Consider the following 22,446-nt stretch of genomic DNA (forward strand, 5'->3'; position numbering starts at 1 on the left):
ATTTATTTGTATCAGCTCAGAGTACATACGTGCACACCTGGACCAAGTTTGGTTCGCACCGGACAATGTGGTCCGGATTTATGGCAATTTTTGTGAAATAGGCCCACACCGTAGCGATTATATCGCAACGGTGTGGGCCTATTTCACAAAAACGGCTTTTGGACAAAATTCAAAATGGCGAAAAATCTAGTTAGACGGAAATGGGTGGGGCCTATATCAGCAGATGCGGAATGACCCAAGGACTCCAGAGAAAAAAATAACTTTGATTGTAGACGCTACGGTTCAAAAGCTATTGACCAAGAGGTAAAGAGGGCTGTTATAGCGCCACCTAGTCGTCAACTACTGTAATTTCTCCACCCATAGTAAAAGGCGACTGTGAACCTACCTATCAAGTTTAGTAGTTGCAGGTCTTAAGTTTGGTAGCTGCAAGGTTTCTGAGTTACACATAATTTAATGCGAAAGATTTTGAAAGCCCATTCAAGTGAATGGGGGGAAAAATCACACATTATCGTGAATATTGTGAAAACCATGCAACAAAACTCTTAGCAAAGTCTGAGCACACATGTCATCAATGAGCCACACGTTTTGATGGGTCACATGTCTCTGTAGTGTGAAAACTGTAGGAGAAATGGCAAACACAACTTTTGACCAGAAGAAAGGAGAAGTTTGAGAGATTCCAAAGATTGTGCTTGCTTATCAGCAAGCACAATAATTATTCCCCTTTTTTGTTGGGGACCCCTGAAATCCCCTAAAGGACCCATGCTTTACAGGAGATCTAAGAATCTTCTTCAATAGAACTACCAAAACAAAACTTTTATCATACCACCTTACATTATTTCACCTAAGTTGCCTAAGTTTAAGCTCAAATATAGCCTTCTTCGGCTGTGTCATTTCGGGTTCAACTGCTCCACAGCGCAAGATGTCGGTTTGGTGCTCAGTGGTGCGAGGGTGTACTGCAGTTTACAATTTAGAGCATCGGCTGCGCTTCCTTGAATATCGTGGATATAACACTCGATCCAGTTGCTGCAGTCCTTTTTTTAAAATCCTGTGTAGGCCTATACATTCATCTGCCCATTTATCGATGTGGTCAAATGAAATTGGTGTGACAGAACTCAAACTTTTGGTCTCCTGCTCCATGTTCAGACAGAGATGAGAGTCTCGTTGCGTTCCCAACCAGCGGGTGACGTCATTCCAAGATGGCCGCGCTGTGAATATGGTCTATGCCATCATCAATCAGCATAACATTGGGGAGGCATATGATAACTTCAAATGTTTTTCTTATTCGAAAGTCAAGGTAGACTATTTACAGTATTTGTAAGCTCCAAATCCTCTTATTTCACTCAATGGCTTTTGTGCCCTAAAAAATGCGTGACACCGAAGGCCAAATGGGCTTGCCCCTAAAATGACTCAACTTTGAGGATTCGGACTCTGGGGGGTGTGACCCTGGTGCCCTGGGGGGGTGACCCTGGTGCCCTAGGGGTGTGACCCTGGTGCCCTGGGGGTGTAACCCTGCGGGCCCTAGAGGGTTAACCCCGGTGCCCTGGGGGCTGACTCTGGCACCCTAGAGGGTGTAACCCCGGCGCCCTGGGGGGTGACTCCGGCACCCTGGGGGATGTGACCCCGGCACCCTGGGGGTGTGACCCCGGCGCCCTGGGGGGGTGTAACCCCAGCACCCTGGGGGTGTGACCCCGGCACCCTGGGGGTGTGACCCCGGCACCCTGGGGGTGTGACCCCAGCACCCTGGGTAAATTCCTGCCCTTCCTAACATCATGGACACCTACTGTAATCATCTCTCCTTACTAAATTAGCTCTTTCAGTCCTCAACTCTCCACTCTGCTGCCTGCAGGCTCCAGGCTGCAGAAAAGGGAACCAACACAACTCTAAATATGTACCAGGTCAGAGGGGAGCTTCACTTCAACTTTTTGGAGGAAACAGACAGACCTCACACACACACATACGCACACAAACACACACACACACACACACACACACACACACACACACACACACACACACACACACACACACACACAGAATCACACATTGACACATACACATGCACACGGGCGTGCACTTCCATCCACAGTGATGCTCTGTCTTGACTGAACCCAGATCACTCCGGTTCAGTCCCTGTGTGTGTGTGTGTGTGTGTGTGTGTGTGTGTGTGTGTGTGTGTCTGTGTGTGTGTGTGTGTGTGTGTGTGTGTGTTTGTGTGTTTGTGTGTGTGTGTGTGTGTGTGTGTGTGTGTGTGTGTGTGTGTGTGTGTGTGTGTGTTTGTGTGGCCAGTAACAATCCAGCGATTCTCTCTGCTGCACAAAAGAACAAAATGCCTCCTGTTCAATGGAGAGAATCACACAACGGTGTGTGTGTGTGTGTGTGTGTGTGTGTGTGTGTGTGTGTGTGTGTGTGTGTGTGTGTGTGTGTGTGTGTGTGTGTGTGTCTGTGTTTTCAGCTCAGTTAGTTGTCGGTGGATTTTTAAATTACATCGTTTTGCTGAGTCAAAATACGTTCTTCTCAGAACAACACAAACAAACTGTTTGACTCCTGGGGAGATTTGTAGACTAGCACATGCTTCCCCCGATACATGTGCAGTCGCCAGCCCCTTCTTTTCACATGACAGCGCCACATTCGTCAAATTGTTACATCTTCAAAGATGTGGTCCTCTCTCACACGCCCCACTGCCGAGACACTCATCCACGCCTTCATCTCCTCCCGTCTCAATTATTGTAAATCGCTCCTCCACGGCATCAAGGCAAGCATCATCAACAGACTCCAACTGGTCCAGAAGGCAGCCGCCCAACTTCTCACCCACATCAAATCTTGGCACCACCTCACCCGAGTTTTAAAAGAACTTCACTGGCTTCCCGTCTCATCCCCGATCAACTAAACTCCTCATCATCACATACAAAGCCCTTCATCAACTGGGCCCGCCATATCTCACCGACCTCCTTTCCCCCTCACAACCCTCCCGATCCCTCAGATCCACCTCAGCCGGCCTTCTCTCCACTCCCAAGTCCAACAAACCTCTGCAACTCGGTGGACAGTCTTCTCCCGGGCAGCTCCCAGGCTCTGGAACTTCCTCCCCCAAGATATCAGAGACTCTGTGTCCCTCACAGTCTTTCAATCCCAACTCAAGACCCATGTCTTCTCCAATGCTATCTCTTAGCACCCCCTGCCCCCATCCATCTTTCTGTGTTGTCTGTCCATCATTTGTCTCTCTGTAGTCTCACTAACGCTGCCCCTCAGTGTTAAACGACTTTGGGCCCTATCGTCGCACCCGCGCTAATTAGCGCTGGTCGGTAGTGCAATTGGAGGTATGCCCAAGTCGTCTGCTATTCAACGTGGCCTGCAAAATGCAAAGTGCATGCCAAAATGGGCGTGCTTAAGTACCTGCGCAGGCAAGAATTATGCACAGGTGTGGCTTGTATCTGCGACGATAGGGCCCTTTGTTCTAGAAAAGCTATATAAATGCCATGTACTATTATTATTATTATTAAGTCGGACAGCTATGTTTAGCTACTGTTATGATCATGTAATGTTACAACCAGTTTAATGGTGCAAAAGTCAAGTATAACTTCTTACGTTTCTAGCGGTATATCGTCTTAATCATTTACTTTAGATTCGTCTTTACCAGACTCGGGAAAAGGACGCTATCGCCGTTTATTTAGCATTGCGCTAGGCTGGCCCTGAGTCGGACACCTGACATCATGCTAACGTATAATGCAATTAAGGCATTAACAATCAATTCTCAAGCGTGTCAGACCGGATGTGAGCGACTCAGGATACACGTATGTTACTTTTTTTAGTAATGGTGAGTGAGAACAGTGCAATACCTCAGCAGGCTTGGGGTCTGGAAGGAGTCAGTGGAATGACACGAATGTGTGGATTGCCCCACCCACTCTGCGCTCTGATTGGTGGAACAAACAACATCACTGTTCAGCAACGACCTTGCGATGACCTCACCGTTCTGAAAGGTCAAATGAACATTTAGATTCCGGTCAGCCCAGCTCAGTGTCTCAGCTGACTGGCTGTTTGTCTTTTTGTCTAATGGAATGAAAAGACAATGAGCCAACAAAAAGACAAAAGGACAAAAGGAGAACAAACATCTGACTGTCTGTCTGACTGTCTCTTTCCTGTGTGTGTGTGTGTGTGTGTGTGTGTGTGTGTGTGTGTGTGTGTGTGTGTGTGTGTGTGTGTGTGTGTGTGTGTGTGTGTGTGTGTGTGTGTGTGTGTGTGTGAGGGTGTGTGTGTGTGTGTGTGTGTGTGTGTGTGTGTGTGTGTGTGTGTGTGTGTGTGTGTGTGTGTGTGTGTGTGTGTGTGTGGTGTGTGTGTGTGGGTGTGTGTGTGTGTGTGTCCAGAGCATTATGGGATAGATTCTGTATGGGGTATGGCTGGCTTTCAACATTTTCAAACAACTTTATTCATCCCACAAGGGGCAATTAGTTCGGCTTGTTTTTTGTTGTAATAGTTAGGAATGCTCAGATTGATTGGCCAGCGATCGGAATCGGCCAATTTTCAGCCTAAATCTGAGATCAGAGAATTCTTTATATGTGGTGATTGCCAAAACGAGGAATTTGACTCGTTTTACGTAGGGAAACAGCACTTTCACCAGCTTGGCTTGCTCTCTCTGGATGCTAGGGCAGTTCAACTGCAGCTGGTCCGCAACACAATATGGTCCACAACAGGGCCCCTGAGTGTCTTAAGAATCATTTCCAGAGGAGTGGTGACACTCATGCTCACCACACAAGAGCCAGCTGTTACTGCCTAGTGTGTGTCTACTATGTCTTGGTACTTTTTATATAATTTGATATATTTTATGTAATTTGATCACTTTCAGTATTTTAATATTGTGAATTACTTTGCAGTTTCTATAGTTTCATCATTGATTCCAAGTACCTATGCCTGATCTTTGTTGTTTTGTCTTGTCTGTCAAAGACGCGTTATTTCGAATCGCACATAGGCTCTGCAATAACCATGCCCTGTGCCCGCCTACGCAGCAGTCAAGCGCCGGGATTGGCCAGGTGCCCATGCTCACGTGAGCCAATGGGACGATGATTTATTGACAAGCTCCAGGTGCGCTAGAAGCACACTGACAAGGCCTCAGCCTGCATGCAGCTCGGCGTGCTGCTGCCAACATGATTTCGGTAAAAGGGTAAATGAACAATGTTTTAACTAATTTTTCTTCATCAAAACTTCTTAGCAAAACTAACACAGTTAGATTGTTCTTATAGCGCAACTTTTTTCATCTCGTCTTAATCTGATATTTGAGGCAATAATGATCTTTCTCCTCAGAAAGCCCTGTGAGAAAATCCCATCAACCTGCATCAACCCCAAGAGTAATATCTCTGGTTTTCTTGTTTTGAAGGTCTGCTTTGAATACATAAATTAGCCATTTTCACTTCCCACCTAATTCACCCATTCAGTTTGTGACCATAATTCATTTCAATGTCCGCTCTCAAGAGCAATTCAGTTGGTTAATGAAATCGCTGTCCGCTCTCAAGAGCTATTCAGTTGGTTAATGAAATCGCTGGGCTGCGAGCCCTGCAGTGTTTGTGAGCATGGGCACCTGGCCAATCCCAGCGCTTGACTGCTGCGTAGGCGGGAACAGGGCGTGGTTATTGCGGAGCCTATGTGCGATTCGAAATAATGCGTCAAAGACCAAGGACCACAATGGAAATAGTGTTTTTAACCTTGATGGCATTTCTGAGATGCGTGTCCTCTGTTTTCTTTTTTGTGTTTTCTTTTTTTAACTTTTTTTAGCAGCCTGGCAGTGTTTAGAACCTGAAGGGATGGCAGGTTGCACCTAGCCTGGGTAAACCCAGCCTTCAATGTGACGTCACAGGCTATGCCTGATAGCACATAGAGGTCACATGGAGGATGGGTTTACCCAGGCTAGGCTGCACCCAGCCAACTTTTCAACTCGGTGAATGATGCGGTCGCACTAGGTCGCACTTGAAAATGAGATCTAGGTCTCAAGGTGATTCACCTGTATGAATAAAGGTTAAATAAAAAATAAAATAAATGCGCTGCTCCAGCACCAGCATACCAGATGGTGATGGAGGAGGTGGCGATGGACTGGATGGTGGAGGTGTAGAAAAGTGCCAATTTGGAACCTTGAACTTCCTCAGCCGCCGAAGAAAGTACATCCTCTGTTGTGCCTTCTTGGTGAGAGCTTTAATGTTCGACTCCCATTTCAAGTCCCGGCTGATTGTTGAGCTCAGGAAGCGAAATCACCCAGAGTGATGGGAGGAAGGTGGGGCTGTGTTCCTCCCAGGGGTGGACTGGGACTGAAATTCAACCCTGGAGTTGTAGATGAAGAGGCCTTTTTCCGAGCGAGCAAAGGGCGCCAGGCCAGCCGCCAGGATCGCGCCCTTCGTGCGCTTTGCAATAATTTGAACACAGTTTTTTGTGCTATCTAGAGAATCTGATGATGCCGAATGCCTTCAAGACACTTTAAAATGTTGTGCTGATGCCTGCTTCTTCAGTAGGCACACCACCACTGCACCGAATCCCGTGTTTCCCACAGGATTTGAAGAGATTGTGGTGGGTGGACCCCACAGTGTGAGGCTCACACCTAGGGAGGTCCAGGGGGGGCTGTGCCCCCCGAAAGAAGAGCAAAATGAAAGATATATGAAGAACTACACACATCACATTAATATCCTCTTTACTATGCTGTGGCTTTACAATGATGATCTTTTTTTTGTCTCCCTACTGTATTTATTCTGCATTTCCAAGGGAAAACTCAAGTACACGGGTAACATTTGCACAGGTAGTGCATAGGTTAGATTTGGAAAGTAGTGGGGACATTTAGCAGGGGATTTTAAAGTAAAATGCATCAATCTGGTGCACTTTGAGAGCAAAATGAAGACGCTAGATCTATGAAGAACTACATATCACATTAATTATTAGGCCTATGCTGTGATTTTACAATGATCAAAACTTTTTTGTCTCCTTATATATTCTGCATACAGAATTCAGTCAATTCTCTCTCACTCTTAATTATGAACATTCACATATACAAAAACAAAGACTGAACCGACATATATCTTTGGAGGATTCTCTCCATTTATTTAATGACCAAACACAGCAGCACAGCAGGGAAATCAATGTACAACCTTAGTTATACTGCACTGTAGCTTATATATTCAGAATATCAGAACCACACATGCGCCTATCCCAACGGCAGAAGAACAGCGTAACAGTCCGGCACAGCTGATAAATCAGAGGTGCCAAAATTATTTCGTATGAAGAAGCTAAAATTAATCGGGATGGAGAGCAGTGAGCCAAAAATAAATGTTACATGAAATTACATTAGATTCAAATGTATTATAATTTATAGACAATTTATGTTCTAAATCTAAAATAAATTCTCAAAATAATAAAAACTTTTGGAACTTTTATTAAAAACTTCCAATGTGCCGAATGCTATATTTGAGCTGTGTAGCCGAATGCTATGTATGAGCGATGGTTGGTTACGTAATTTTTTTTTTTTTTTTTTTTTTTTTTTGCGGCCCGGCCCCCTGGCGGCCATTCTGGACATGTCCAGAATCTCCCTATGGCCAGTCCGCCCCTGGTTCCTCCTGTAGTCCACAACCATCTCCACTGTCTTTTGAGCATTGAGCTCCATGTTGTTTTGAGTGCACCAAGCAAATTTCAGGACCTTGAAAGACTGATGGCTGGAGGCGCAGCTGTTGGTGTACAGTGTTTGTTTATTATTGCTTGTTAGTGGTGTTTGTTTTGTTTTGTTTTGTGTGTGTGTGTGTGTGTGTGTGTGTGTGTGTGTGTGTGTGTGTGTGTGTGTGTGTGTGTGTGTGTGTGTGTGCGTGTGCGTGCGTGCGTGTGCGCGTGCGTGTGTGTGCGTGTGTGTGTGTGTGTGTGTCTGTGTGGCAGAGTACATCTCAGTTGAATTGGGTTTGATTCAGCAGAGTGAAATTGCTCAACGGGGATTCTTAATGTGACACACAGACAGACATTGCATCAGTGCTCAGCTCACGTAGGATGACAGCAGCTTAGAGTCTGAACAGAAAACTGAGGACAAAACTTCTCTCTCTCCTCATCCTCTCCGCTCCTCTTTCACCTCTCCCCTCCTATGATGCTTTTCCAGAGGTGGAATCTAATTAATTACAAGTACACATATCGCTGTAATTTAGTACCTTTTTTGTGTACTTGTACTTTTTTGAGTAATTTTTTTACTTTTACAAAAATGATGGTTGTGAGGTTACAGTGACCTTCAACTTTGACGTTTGACCACCAAAATCTAATCTCTTCATTATTGAGTCGACTTGGACATTTGAGCCAAATTTGATGCAATACCGTCAAAGGCGTTCCTGAGATGTCGTGTTAACAAACATCGGACGGACGGATGGACGGATGGACGGACGGACGGACGGACGGACGGACAGACGGACCACCCAAAATCATAACGCTCCAGCCCAGCGGAGGCATAAAAACTTTTAATAGATGTTCATACAGCTCACCCACTGCCTGCAAGACAACGGCACGTATCGAGTTTTAAACAGCAGGCAGATAGCACAACTCTCTCTCTCGTAACGGGACAAGCCCGTCTTTTATTGTCACACGAACACCACAATACATGCATGCGGCCACAACACACTCATTCTGACGGTGGCCGGTGAAAAGTGTCCTCTGCATTTAACCCATCCAGGCATGTCCTTTCCTCCGAGGGGCAGGCCAGGAGCAGTGGTCGCTTTCTCGTACAGCGCCCGGGGACCAACTTCGGATGTTGTCGTCACTGGTCGGATGACGATGACGATCTGATCTTCTGCATGTCTTTAGTGGGGGGGGCATATACGGAGGAACCCCCTGGGGGAGCACGGGGAGAACATGCAAACTCCACACAGAGAGAAAGGCCCTTACGACGAGATACCCCACCTGGGCAGTAGGCACTGAAGATATGGGGGGGAACACAACCACAGCGCCCACAGTGTCCCATGCGAGAATCGAACTCAGGACCTTCTGACTGTGAGGCGACAGCTCTACCACTGAACACTGAACTCGTCACCAACTCCAAGATCCACAGAGTAGTGGATGGAAACGTGCAGAATTTTGTGTTTCCTTTTGCCGATTTCCTGAAAATTCAGTTCAAACTTGCGATACACTTGGATGGAAACGCAACTAGAGAGAGAGACAGTCTGGGTTGAATCCAGACCTCCGTGTTTTCTGAAAGAAGCTTGGACTGAGCCCCCCCCCCTCTGCCTGGTGTCTTTGTCTCTGTCCTTGGCGTCTGGACCAAGTCCTCTGAGCCTCATTCAATAGGAAAGAATAGCAGATTGTCTTCATTAAGGAGGCCTTGTTTCAGGAAGTCCAGAGAGAGAGAGAGAGAGAGAGAGAGAGTGGGTGAAGCAGAATGTTAAGGCGAGGGGGAGTCTTTTGTCTCCGGTGTTTTCCGCCCGGCGACAGCAGATTCATATTCAAATGGAGCTTCTGAATGGACCGTTCACACCTCAGAAAACACACACACACACACACACACACACACACACACACACACACACACACACACACACACACACACACACACACACACACACTGAGCCGGACAGAACGCCCGCCCCCCCCCCCCATGATTAAGGCTAATTACAAAGAGCAGTGACACTGAGAGAAAGGCGCCCCGTCCAGAGTGATGTCATGCAGGAAGAGAGGAGGGCCAATTTTTTTTTACTCTAGATTTGAAAATAAAGCAGCCTGTAAACCCTGTAAAGCAGTGGTTCCCAACATGGGGTCTAGGGAAACCCCAGGCATCCTTGAGGGGGTTCCAGGGTGCCCCAAAAAGTGTTAATTTTCACCATTATTTTTTCAGTTACAAGAAATGAACACATGAGAATGTATAAGTGGTGAAAGTAAAATGTTGTCCATGTGGCGTTAAATCATTAATGTGATTAATTGATTGTCGATTAATCATTAACATCCCCCTAAAATATGGTTCATGTAAGCAAAATCACATTTAATAATCAAATTATCATATTATATAATTACCTGGAAATTATCATGTCACAATACCACTGAAAGATGACAGGCGATAGTACTGAATTATTGCCCAGGTATCCATAGGAAACATACCAATTTCAAATTAAGAGTTGCTCAAATGCCTTTGAAATCTCTATAATGCAAAAAATTGTCTTTGTACCCCACCTAGTGGGAAGCAGGGGAATAGCTTTTTTCCCCCAATAGTTGTATAGCTTTTTATTTCCCCCGTAAGGATTTGAGTGAGTGAGTGAGTGAGTGAGTGAGTGAGTGAGTGAGTGCGTGCGTGCGTGCGTGCGTGTGTGTGTGTGTGTGTTTTGGCTACATGTACACACACACACACACACACACACACACACACACACACACACACACACACACACACACACACGCACACAGCATTTTTGTTGAAATTATTTATTTCATTGGCCTGCAGGGGTCCATAATATTTAGGAGAAGATTCAAGAGATTCAAGATTTTTATTGTCACTCCGTAGTACAAGTACACATGTGAAATTCTTATGCTGTGGGCTCTGTTACAGACAAGGTGCAGTAGGTAAATAGTGCAAAATCACAGCAAACAGCAAATAGCACACAATCTCAACAACAACAATAGGGCAATGTAGTTAAATAAGGCAAACAATGTAAACAGTATTAAATGTATTAAAATAGAATAAGATGGAATAAATATAAAAAGTGTCCAAATGTGCAAATAAGTGTGCAAATGACAATAATCCAGGTGTTTGTGTTGTTTATTGAGGAGCCTCCTAGCCTGCGGAAAGAAACTTTCCCACAGTCTGCAGACGGTTTGTGCGTGCTTTCTGGACCCTGTATCTTCTCCCTGAGGGCAACAGGGAGAACAGGCTGTTGTGGGGGTGGTTTGTGTCCTTGATGATCTTCCGGGAATCCTGAGGCACAGCTGATTGTACAGTTCCTGCAGTTTTGGCAGCTGACATCCTGTCACGTGCTGGGCCACACGCCTCACCCTTCTCAGCACCTTGCGGTCCATGGTGGTACAGTTCCCATACCAGGTAGTGAAACAGCCAGTCAGCAGGCTCTCAATGGTGCCTCTGTAGAAGTCCCTGAGGATTTTGGGCCTCAGGCCAAATTTCTTTAAGCGTCTGAGTCCGTATAGTCGCTCATCAGAAATCAGGGAATGCATGCATGTAGCTAAATATCATTTGCCAAACATGAGAAAATGTCTGAAGTTGGTGGTGGTTGGTAAAAGCTATGATTTTGAAGCCTTAGGTCCAGGATACTAACATCAAATTAAAAAATTCATGATTTTTGTGGTTAATTTGAAAGAGATGGAGGGAAGAGTTACATTTTTTATCAGTCTGAGAATCAGAAGAATCAGAATTATTTTTATTTAATAATAATAATAATAATAATAATAATAATAATAATACATTTATCTTATATAGCGCTTTTCTAAATACTCAAAGTCGCTTTACAGAACACACATAATTAAATACTTTAATTTGATACATTCATGAAAGGTGGGGACAGTAGGTAGGGTGGAGTGAGGTTAGGAGGAGAAGGCAAGGTTGAAGAGGTGGGTTGAAGAGGGCCTGTTTGAAGGATGTTATGGACTTTGATTGATGGATGTGGATGGATGGGGAGAGTGTTCCAGAGGGTGGGTGTGGCAACTGAGAAGGCCCTGTCGCCCCAGGTCCGGAGCTTGGTCCTGGGGATCGTCAAGCAGTTGGTGTCTCCGGACCTGAGGCTGCGGGTGGGGACGTGGCGGGGGAGGAGATCAGAGACGTAGGGGGGGGGCCAGGTTGTTGAGGGCTTTGTAGGTGGTGAGTAGAATTGTGTAGTTGATCCGGTATTTGACTGGGAGCCAGTGGAGGTTGTGGAGGACGGGAGTGATGTGGTCTCGGCGGCGGGTGGAGGTGAGGAGGCGGGCAGCGGAGTTCTGGACGTATTGGAGTTGATGATTGTTGATGATTTTGTGGGGGGAACCATAGAGGATGCTATTGCAGTAGTCGAGTCTGGATGTGATGAGGGCATGGATGAAAGTTTCAGCAGCGGGGAGGGATAGGGAGGGGCGGAGGCGGGCAATGTTCCGGAGGTGAAAGAAAGCAGTTTTGGTGATATGATTTGCATGGGGGAGGAGGGAGAGGGTGGGATCGAGGATGAGAGCGAGGTTGCGGACCTAGGCGGAGGGGGTGATAATGGAGCCGTCGATGGTGAGAGAGAAGTTCTGAGCAGAGCGGGTGAGGGACTTGGGGCCAATGATAAGAAATTCAGATTTATTGCAGTTGAGTTTGAGAAAGTTCTTTTGCATCCAGGTTTTTATGTCACTGAGGCAGGCAGAGAGGGTGGAGTGGGTGGGTGGGGTGATGGTTTTAGAGGACAGGTAAAGTTGAGTGTCATCGGTATAGCAATGGAAACGGAGGCTGTGATGGCGGAGGATCTGACCGAGGGGAAGGATGTAGAGGATGAAGAGTAGGGGACCGAGTACTGAACCTTGGGGGACACCGTGAGTGACGGAGGCAGTGGAGGATTTGCAGTTGTTGGTGGAGATGAATTGGTGACGGTCGGTATTTGCCAAGTGTGGAGAGAATTTAGAAGTTGTAATACCTCCCCCTAGACATAGGGGGCCCTATTTGCTGCTCAAACTGCTCTCTGTCATAGGACCATAGACTGTACATATAAATCTGGACTACATGAGCGTGACGTCACCCATTGGGTTTTGATGGAATGAAATGAGGCTTGAATCCCCGCTTCCTGCTCATCATTGATTGGTTGAATGGATTAATTCTACACGGAAGTACGGGGAGAGAGGGCTGTTAAAACACTAGTAGAAGAAGAAGAAGGAGGAGGGGGCGGCTGCCCCTAGCGGCTGCCGGGGGAGTTTCAGAATTTGTCTCACAGGCTTGAATGACTGCCATCTTGTTCGCTTCTGTTTGCTAGCTTGCTCGCTGGTTGGCTGGTTGCAGTGGTGAAATGGTCCAGGACAACAAATATAATAACTTTTAGTCCGAAGGTATGGGCGAGTAGGAGTCCAGCCAGCCGACCACCGTCTTGTCCGGGGCCTGGCCAAGAGACCATGGTGTGGTGTGAGCCTCCAGCCTGCTAGCTGCTGCTAACCCTCCACAAGGTAAACTGCTATTATACTTATTATATCTCTGGGCAAACTCTAAACTTTATAACTGAGGTGGATTTGATCGCGCAGTTGATGCTCTGCTATGTTGGACTGTTTGAGTGATGCTCATGTTTGTAAGCTAATGCTAGCTCGATTAGCATCGTGCGCTAACGTGTGAGCAAGGGGGTGAGCACCGTTGCTATAGCCTACTTTAACTGAAATTTGGTGGCGTTATGTTATAGTAATTAATATAACACGGTGTCGTTTGTTTCTTCAAGGGATGGCCGCCGGAGTACCATGGTGGAGCAGGAACAGCACAACACAACAGAGGCACATTGTCCCCTGGTCAAATTATTTGTGAAAATGAATGCTACGTTTTGATTCCCATGTGCATATTACTGTGAGAATATTGCTGATCATCAGTTGTTCAACCTAAGATATTGCAATAACATAAGCCAAATGCTGACAGATTTGAGACTTTTGATAGATTTACTTTGAACCATTTGGTATGTATCTGCCACTGTGCTTTTGTCAATAAACATTGCCAACAAAGAACCTTGTTGTGTAGGCTATGTACTGTAAATCATGTACCCGAATATACCGCAAATATCATAGAACGAGCCCATTATAGTTGTCTGGTCAGAGCAGGCAGGTTGTTAATAACATGTGATATAAAGATATTTGATGTCGAGTGAACCAGCTTGGACCAAATGACCAGGAAGAAGAATGAAGATGGAGAACCAACCGTCTGCTTCAAATCAACAAATGATTTATATATATTGAAATATGTGTAATTATCTGTAACAATTCGACATACACAAAGGCTACACCATGCAACATATTTTGATATAATTCAAACTTAAAGAATGGTTAATTTTCCACCATGGTAGGCTGCACTGCTGTGAAATGGTTACCTATATTTGTATCAAGTGTTGCTTGGTAGATTATCTATATATGCCTAATTTACCAGAAGACATATTCGTGCAAGACTTTAGGCTATGTTGAGTTCTATCGATCTGATAAAGTATGTTTTAAAATAAGGATGACAAATTGCTGAGCTTGGCGGATGCCTCAAGACAAGTGTGTATCATTTTTAAATGTCCAATACCATACAGAAAAGCAAATTGAACAAACGACCAACAGCATTCAAGTCTGCAAAAACTTGTGATGTTATGTCACGTTAACATATAACCTTATGACGCTTTGTATAACATATGGGCAGACCATTTAACGTTAGGCTACGTTAGATAACGTTAAATGGTCCGCCATGTTATGAGCGTCACGTTACATGTATGCCATCTATACAGTTATGTGTCTACTAACACTATTAAAATATCATAAAGTAACGCTATTTTCTGATAATTTGCTAAAGTATGACTTGCTATCTGCTAGCATTGTTTGCTAGGTTTTCTTATTCGTGTACTTTCCGCAGACTAGATGCCTTGCGGCACATTGCTGCCTCTAACGGGCGGAAGTATTACTGTTCCACATTTTCCTCGAAATGGGGCTATAATTAAAGAAAACTGAGGCCTTGAGAGCATGAATTGTTTTTTCAGACCATAAACTCATTTGTAAAGTGTTTATTTAAGACATAGACCGAGAGATAAGTTGCCTCGTTTCCCATAGAGTTGAATGGATGTTCCCGCGGGAGTGCTACACAGGCTGCGCCCCCCACTGGCCATTTGAGAGTATGCAACTTCCGCATCGGCCTCAAAAAGAGAGGGTCTGTGATGGGGACTGCATAGGACTTAATTTGTAAGGCTATAAAAGCATGTGGGTGGGGGGAGTTCGTGGTCAATCCCCATAGACAGGACAGGACAGGAGATGGGGGTTGAACCACAGAGCTCTGTGTTACCTTTTTGGCTTTCGGCAGCTTCTCGGCTCCAGACCGTAGTCAGGAACGCGCTGACATATCAATGACTTGGCTCGTGTCAAAGGGGTTAGCCGGTAACCAGCTGCATCCGGACCTCCACTGATGGAACAGAGACTCACGAGATGAGGCGAGGAGTAGCTTTGTGAACACACGAGGCTTTATTTCCATTTATCAGCCTTACTGTACGACAGTTAATCTGGACCCACTTCTACTGGCTACTGTTATTGTAGAGCTACTCGTAGCATGGGCTTCACAGTGCTGCTTCAGACCTAGCGTTAGCTTGTTCTTCATGCTGGACTCATACATACACACACACGTCCTTCTCTCTTGGACGGAGATCTCAACAAACTCCCACAGTGGTACGTCACACACACAAGTCACACCTACAGTATAGTTCTTAAAGGGGCCAGGCCAAGCCTGCAACACTACCCCCACTCTGAATAATTAGTTATCCCATAACATTACTTCAGCACACAGTTACATTCTATCTAGGATGGCATTAGAACATCGTTACACTAAAACATTCCCCATAAAACCCATAATTCCCACAGTCCTTGAAGGGGTCCTCCTGTGGAAAGCAGGTGAAGGCAGAGAGGCAATGTTGATAACATGTCCCTGAAAACTCACATCCTTTATGTAACACCTAAACAGATCTTCAAAAGAGGGTGAAATACGGTTTGCTCGGATCTTGTGTGACATTGCTCTTAAATATATGACTTTGACATGGTATTGAAATTAGGCAGTTACTCAAAAATACAAAAAGCACTCTATACAATATGTAGCTCGAAGGTATCCAGATACTCATCAAAACAGTCAACTAACTAAAGTGGGCCAGTGTAAACTCTAAATAAAGTGCACAGAACATGTACACCAATAAACATTACATTTCTTTTCTCTTTCTTTTTCACATTTCAGGAACTCTTTTTATTCTATTTTATCTTAGTGCATTTTTCTGGAAGTCTTTTGTTTTATGAACTATTTTCTCTCTGAGCAGGGCAGCGCTCGGCTTACACCCTGTCAGGCTAGATTACCCATTCAGTTCTTGCCCAGCGAACAACAAGTTGCTGAAACATGTCCGGTGTCAGGATGATCTGAGGTGGGGTCCCAGCTACTTCTCCATCGGTCTCCTGGTCCCCGGGGGACTCTGGCTCCTTGACTTTCTCCAGAACTGGGGCCTCCACTGGAGCGGCTGCCTGCCGACTCTCGCCTTGCTCTCCTGCACCAGGGTGGGGTGCCCTGCGGTACCGGGGCCGGAATCTGCGGCGCGGTGGCCTCGGCTGGTCGCTCCCTGCTACTCCATTTCTCTGCTCCCCAACTTCACACTCCTGCCGTGGTCTGTGGGGCCTCCGCTGTATGGGCCTCTTCCCTCTCTCTTTGATAGTCTTTATCCTTATAATCCCTGCGCTCTCCAAGGTGGGGCCCTGGCCTTCAGTGGCCCTGTCCTGATCACCGGCCCAGGGGATGCGAGGAAAGAACTGTTGACGGAAATGGCGTTTGTTGGGTGCGTAGTGGCTGCCTTTGACCGGAACACCGCCAGGCCCGGTCACGTTGACCGCCTCTGAGCCCTTGGCTGCTTCAGCCACGTCGAACTCTACGACCTCCCCGTCCCCCACACTGCGGAGGGACTTTCTGGGATTGTTCTTTTTGATGGCGGTCTGATGAACAAACACATCCTCCCCGGTGTCATGTCTGTTGATGAAGCCATATCCGTCACGCACATTGAACCATTTCACCGTCCCTTGAACTCTGGCTGTTGTTTTGGTTGACGGGGAGAGGGGCAGTTTCTCTGTATGTGTCCCACGCCAGAGCAGTTGTGACAAACAACCTCCCCCCAGTTCATTTTTACATGTTTGTTCTTCTTCGGTCGCCACTGCTGCTGCTGCTGAACCTTTGGCGCTGAACCTTTCCGGCGGGTCGATATGACAAACGGCTACTCCCACTGGCTCCTTCCATGCCAGCGCGTTAGCGCTCTCACACGCCGTGACTGTCCCGACTCCCGGTTCGGTATAACTCTGTTGAAACGGCTGCATCCGCCGTGTGACTGCTCTGGCAGCCCTTCTGGTGGTTTCATATCGGTGTGCTATTTCGTGGCTTTTGGCCAAGGTGCGCGGCCGATCCTCTAGTAGCCTGTGCACCATCTCAGCCAGAGCGTATGTGAAGATCTCCACTTTGATGGCGTCCTGCTCTGGCTCCGCCCGGTCAGCAGTGTTGGGGCTAACTCATTACAAAAGTAACATATTACATGTAATATATTACTTTTAACAGTAACTCGGTAATATAACTTATTACTTATAGGATTTCAGTAATATTATACCAGTTACTTTGTCAAGTAACTCAAGTTACAAATTGAGTTACATTTTATTAAATTAAAGCACATGTTTAAAAAAGATGCAATCATTTCCTAATCAAACTGTGTGTTTTTATGCAAATAACCACTACAGATGACAATAAGAAAGGAAAAGAATAACATTTAGAATTTTGGATTGTTTACACTGACTTCAAGGCGGTTGAAATTATTTTTCGGGATGTTCCGGGCGGGCGATGTCATTCTACTGCTGCCGTTGCTTTGGTAAAAGTAATGCAAAAGTAGTGTAATAAGTAACGAGTTACTCTACACAAAAAGTAATATTGTAAAGTAACTTATTACTTTCAAATGAAAGTAACTAGTAATATGTAGTATATTACATTTTGAAAGTAACTTGCCCAACACTGCCGGTCAGCATACACGATGGAAACCTTCTCATAGATATCGTCTCTTAAGGTGTGCAACGCCTCGCCCTGTCCTCTGACCCTCTGTCTGAGTTCGATGCCGATTGCTGCAGCATGCTCAGAACACGGTCCATAGGCGGCGTCTATTTCACTCACAATTCGCTGGTAACTCCATTGAGCAGAGCCGGAGTTTTTATGGATGATTGCGCCCGCTGCACCAGTGAGGCTGAAACTAAGCTGCACGGCCATGGTCTTCTCGGACCAGTGGTTTCCCTCTGCACAGTTTTCAAACTGGTATAGGAACTTTCTCGGGGGGGGTGGGGAGTGCGCTTAGGGGGACTCAAGGGAGTGCAGGGAGCTGAATTCTGTGCAATTTGGCATAGCGCCACCTACTGGCAACACAAAAAGCGCTTTATCTCATCCATTCATCTGATCGACTTCAAACTTCAAACTCTGGGAGTGCGCTTAGGGGGACTCAACGGAGTGCAGGGAACTGAATTCCGTGCAATTTGGCATAGCACCACCTACTGGCAACACAAAAAGCGGTTTATCTCGATAGCCCTTCATCTGATCGACTTCAACCTTGGAGAGTGTGCTGCGGGGAACCTGACATAGAGCAGTGCCAAATTTTGTGCAATTCGGCACAGCGCCACCTACTGGCAACACAAAAAGTGGTTTATCTTGAGAACCGTTCATCCGATTGACTTCAAACTTGGGGAGTGTGCTCATGGGAACTCAAAGTAAGGTGTATTGTCACTAATTTATGATTTCCTGAGTCGCTTGTCCAGCCTGTGTGTGTGTGTGTGTGTGTGTGTGTGAGAGAGAGAGAGAGAGAGAGACAGAGAGAGAGAGAGTGTGTGTGTGTGTGTGTGTGTGTGTGTGTGTCTTTCGCTCTCTCACTGCAAGAGGGGAAACAGAGTATTGGTACAATATGGACAATATGAAACAGAGTGGACTCCCTTCAGTTCACCCTCTGTCTGAAACGCTCTGTTTTAGTCTTCTGCGTTTTGCTATGGCAGGGAACTTTAGTCTTATTTTGCGTTTTGCTGCGGCAGCAGAGATTTTCATCCACCATTTATTTTCCCATACACATTTCGTAAAATGCGTATACAAATAGTTTTACTGGTTCAAACCAAACGGTACAGATATATTTAGAAACAGGAGAGATTGCATAACATTTCACTGGGACCAAAACGTTAAAAAAAATGCGGGTTTAAAGAAAATATTTTTTCGATGTTGTTTCTTTAAGTTTTGGTCTGAGTGCAATTAGGGGTGTGCCACCTTAAGGTCTCATTATGCTTTCCGCATCAGCGAGGAACGCGAGTGTCCGCGCGGAAAAGTGACGTCAAATCAGCAGACACGCCCCTCCGCAAGGCTCCGTGCGGACGGTTTTCGACCGTCCGTGCGCCCGCCGAATTTTGTAACTACGCGGACGCGGACGGGCGGACAAAGTGGAGTTTTCAAGATTCGCGCTCAATTCCGCCTGCAGAAACCCACACAGAGTATACAAGCTCCACACGTTTCCTCGTCGGATTCCGTGTCTCTCATTTCCGTGCGGCCGGCCAAAGCGTCAAGCATAATCCAGGCTTTAGGCACCTCACGATTCGATTCGATTACGATTAAGGGTGGTACGATTAGATTATTAAACGATTATTACGATTATTACGATTAATCACGATTTTCGATGCATCTTTTTCACCAAACAGGATTTTTTTTAAGCAAGGTATATTTGTCAGTATCCATTAATTAAAGTAAACAAACAAATGTACCTCCATTATCTTCAGTTGCGACTGAAGTCCACGCATCACATGTTACAGCCACCCTGCATGCTTTCTTCAGTGATTCCAGTTTCCAGTACTTCGGTTTTGGTCTCGTTTTACAGTTAAGGAACTGCTTTCCGGGCGAAATACCGTATTTTTTGCAAATAAAGCAAAAAAAAAATTGCAAAAAAAAAAAAAAAAAAAAAAATTGCAAATTTTTGCAAATCGATAATCGAACATTGTGAATCGATTTTAATCATCACGTGACTCATCGCGTTGCATCTAAAAAACGATTAATCGGCACACCCCTAAGTGCAATGTTCTATGGTCTCTCTCGATTATAGCGTTAGCTGAACCGTTTGGTTTGAACAAGTAAAACTACTTTTATAAGCATTTTACGAAATGTCTATGGGGAAATAAATGGCAGATGGAAATCTCTGGTACAGTGCTGAAGCAGGAAGCTAACTACAATATCTATCATCTGTCTGTCTGTCTGTCTATCTATCTATCTATCTAACAGAAACAGACATGTGATCTCTGCTTTGGCTACTAAATTTGGTAGTTGTAAAACAATTAGCGTTATATCAACGAGCAAGGGATTGTCAAACGATCATCAATGACAAACGTGACTTGGACGTAACAAGCAAGCTATCAATTGATATATCAACATCCCCCTAGCTGTCAACAGCTCCGCTAGGCCCGGCCTGCGCCGAGGCATTTCCTTCGGCGGCTGGCCGAGCAGGGATTCTCTTACCGTGGCCTGCCCGGGGAGCTTCAGACTAATCAATATCGTCACATTCAAGCCACAACTGAACAAAATAACAGCTAATGTAGCTAGTTAGCTAACTTCCCAAATGCTTGTGACTATAAGCGGGCCTCTCCTAGCAAAGGCGACCAAACAAAAATGAAGACTTGGAGAAGTCAGCAAGTTGGACTAATGTTACAAGTTCTGAAAATGTGTGCCTTCGTCATTCCAGCTATTAACGCGATATCGGTTGTTCATTATGTCTATGAAAGGCAGCTGTGCTATTTTCTTATTTTTTATTTTTTTTATTTAGAAAGTTTCATCTATAAAGGCTAGTTAGGCAATGTTTGTACCTGACATGTTTCGACTGCTGTTCCTGCAGTCTTCATCAGAGGTGTCACGTGATGTTGGTGTGACGTCATCTATGGCGTGGTTATATGGAATTTTTTCTCATCCCACCTGAAGTGATGGGATGACCGTGCCCCCTGGCGTGTGCTGCTAGGCTAACATATAGCAAGTGCTAACGTTACTTAGCTGGTAAGTAACGTTAGCGCTTCCCAGCAGCACATTGGTACACAACCGATGCTGGAATGAGACACACATTTTCAGAACTTACCACTTCAGTCCTACATCCTGGTTCACTTCCAAGTCGTCTCCTTGTTTTTGCGGTCTGGAATCCGTTATTCCATGAGACTACTGTTGTGTTAGTGTTAGTCCCAGACAGCCAGGTTGGAGAGAGCCTGGTGACGCGGGGTTAGGTTGGCAAGGCAACAAGAAAACTCATTGACTTTAAACGACTGGACACTGCTTACAGCTAACGCTACAGCTTTTAACCAGGACTTCTATCAGGAAATACTAGATACTCAGATAAACACAAATAAAGTGAAAGGCAGATACGGCCGAGACGAGTGGAAACTAGCAGCGTTACTGTCGGCAGTGTACTGGAGCAATGTCAAAACAGGGAAGGGAGGGGCGGATGGACGGGTGAAGGCTAGGGCGCGCGCGCGCGGCCGGCCCAGGCTATGCTTGGCATCACCAGGGTAACAAGTCCTACCTGACGTCACCTAGGACTATGGCTCTCGCACAAATCCATCTCCTCTTGTCTACGAGACTTCATGGGAGGGAGGGGGGGGGGGGGGGGGGGGGGTGGGGGTTCATGGGGGTAACATTCAAACACCTTCACCTATTTATTTGAAGCTTAGCCCATGTTTGATATGACCACCCAAAATTGTAACAACATATATATGATACAAAATTAAGAAATGCATAATATGGCCCCTTTAACATTTCTCACATAGTTAGTGAATATCAGAAGGTTTATTTCAGATGTGGAGGAAAATCTGATTTGAAACAACAAATAAATAAAAACTGCTTGCACACTGCAGGTCTCCTTTTAAAATTGTATTGCACCAAACCGAGTTGAGTGACGTTTCGAGCAAAACACCTTCTGTTTTACCTGGTCACTAGTGATGTATGTCACAGGAAGTGTAAACACAATAGACCAAATCACCGTGACGTCACCATGTAAACAAATTTACTTCCGGGTACCACTTGGGGAAGGCGGCAGGTTTAAATGTGCGTGTTGTCATATAAATGCTGTCAAACCCTCTCGTTGTTTTCGGCCGACTACTTTCAATTTAAATGGTTAAACGGTTGGTAAACATGCTTGTCCGACGTATCTAGCCTTTCTTCTGTGTTTGTTTTATGTAGTGTTAGCTAGCTAATAACGTTTGTTTGTCTGTCAAACTCGCTGTTTTTTTGCAGACTTGTTAACGTTACAGACAGAGCTACTAACCTCGCGTCATCAAGTCTACTCTGGTCTGGTCCAACAGGTAAATTAGCTAGTCTGGTCTCCACTAACGTTAGTGAAAGTGTTGTTATGAATGATATTAACTCATTAAGTGCCATAGACGACCTAACTCGTCTTACATAATCCAGCGCTTAAGTGCCAAGGACGGACTAACTCGTCTTACATAAAGATTTTTTTTTTTTGACGGTGGGACATCAATCAACCCCTTTTACATCTTCGAGATAACTATTTGGAGCAAGAGCATGTGTGTAATCTATTTTACCGACCACTAAGTGGCGACAGAGACCGAGAGAAGTCACAGCCACGGGACCCAAAAGCCACAAAAGCAGCCGCCTCCCGCGGAAATGGCTTGGCGATTTTACAGTCAGAAGCCCGGACACACACACACAGAACGGACAGAGATCCCTTCCCCCCAGAGCCGCGCAGCAACGCGCGAACACACACACACACACACACACACACACACACACACACA

This window comes from Poromitra crassiceps (genome assembly GCF_964638095.1).
Source record: "Poromitra crassiceps genome assembly, chromosome: 14".
In the NCBI taxonomy this organism is placed as follows: Eukaryota; Metazoa; Chordata; class Actinopteri; order Beryciformes; family Melamphaidae; genus Poromitra; species Poromitra crassiceps.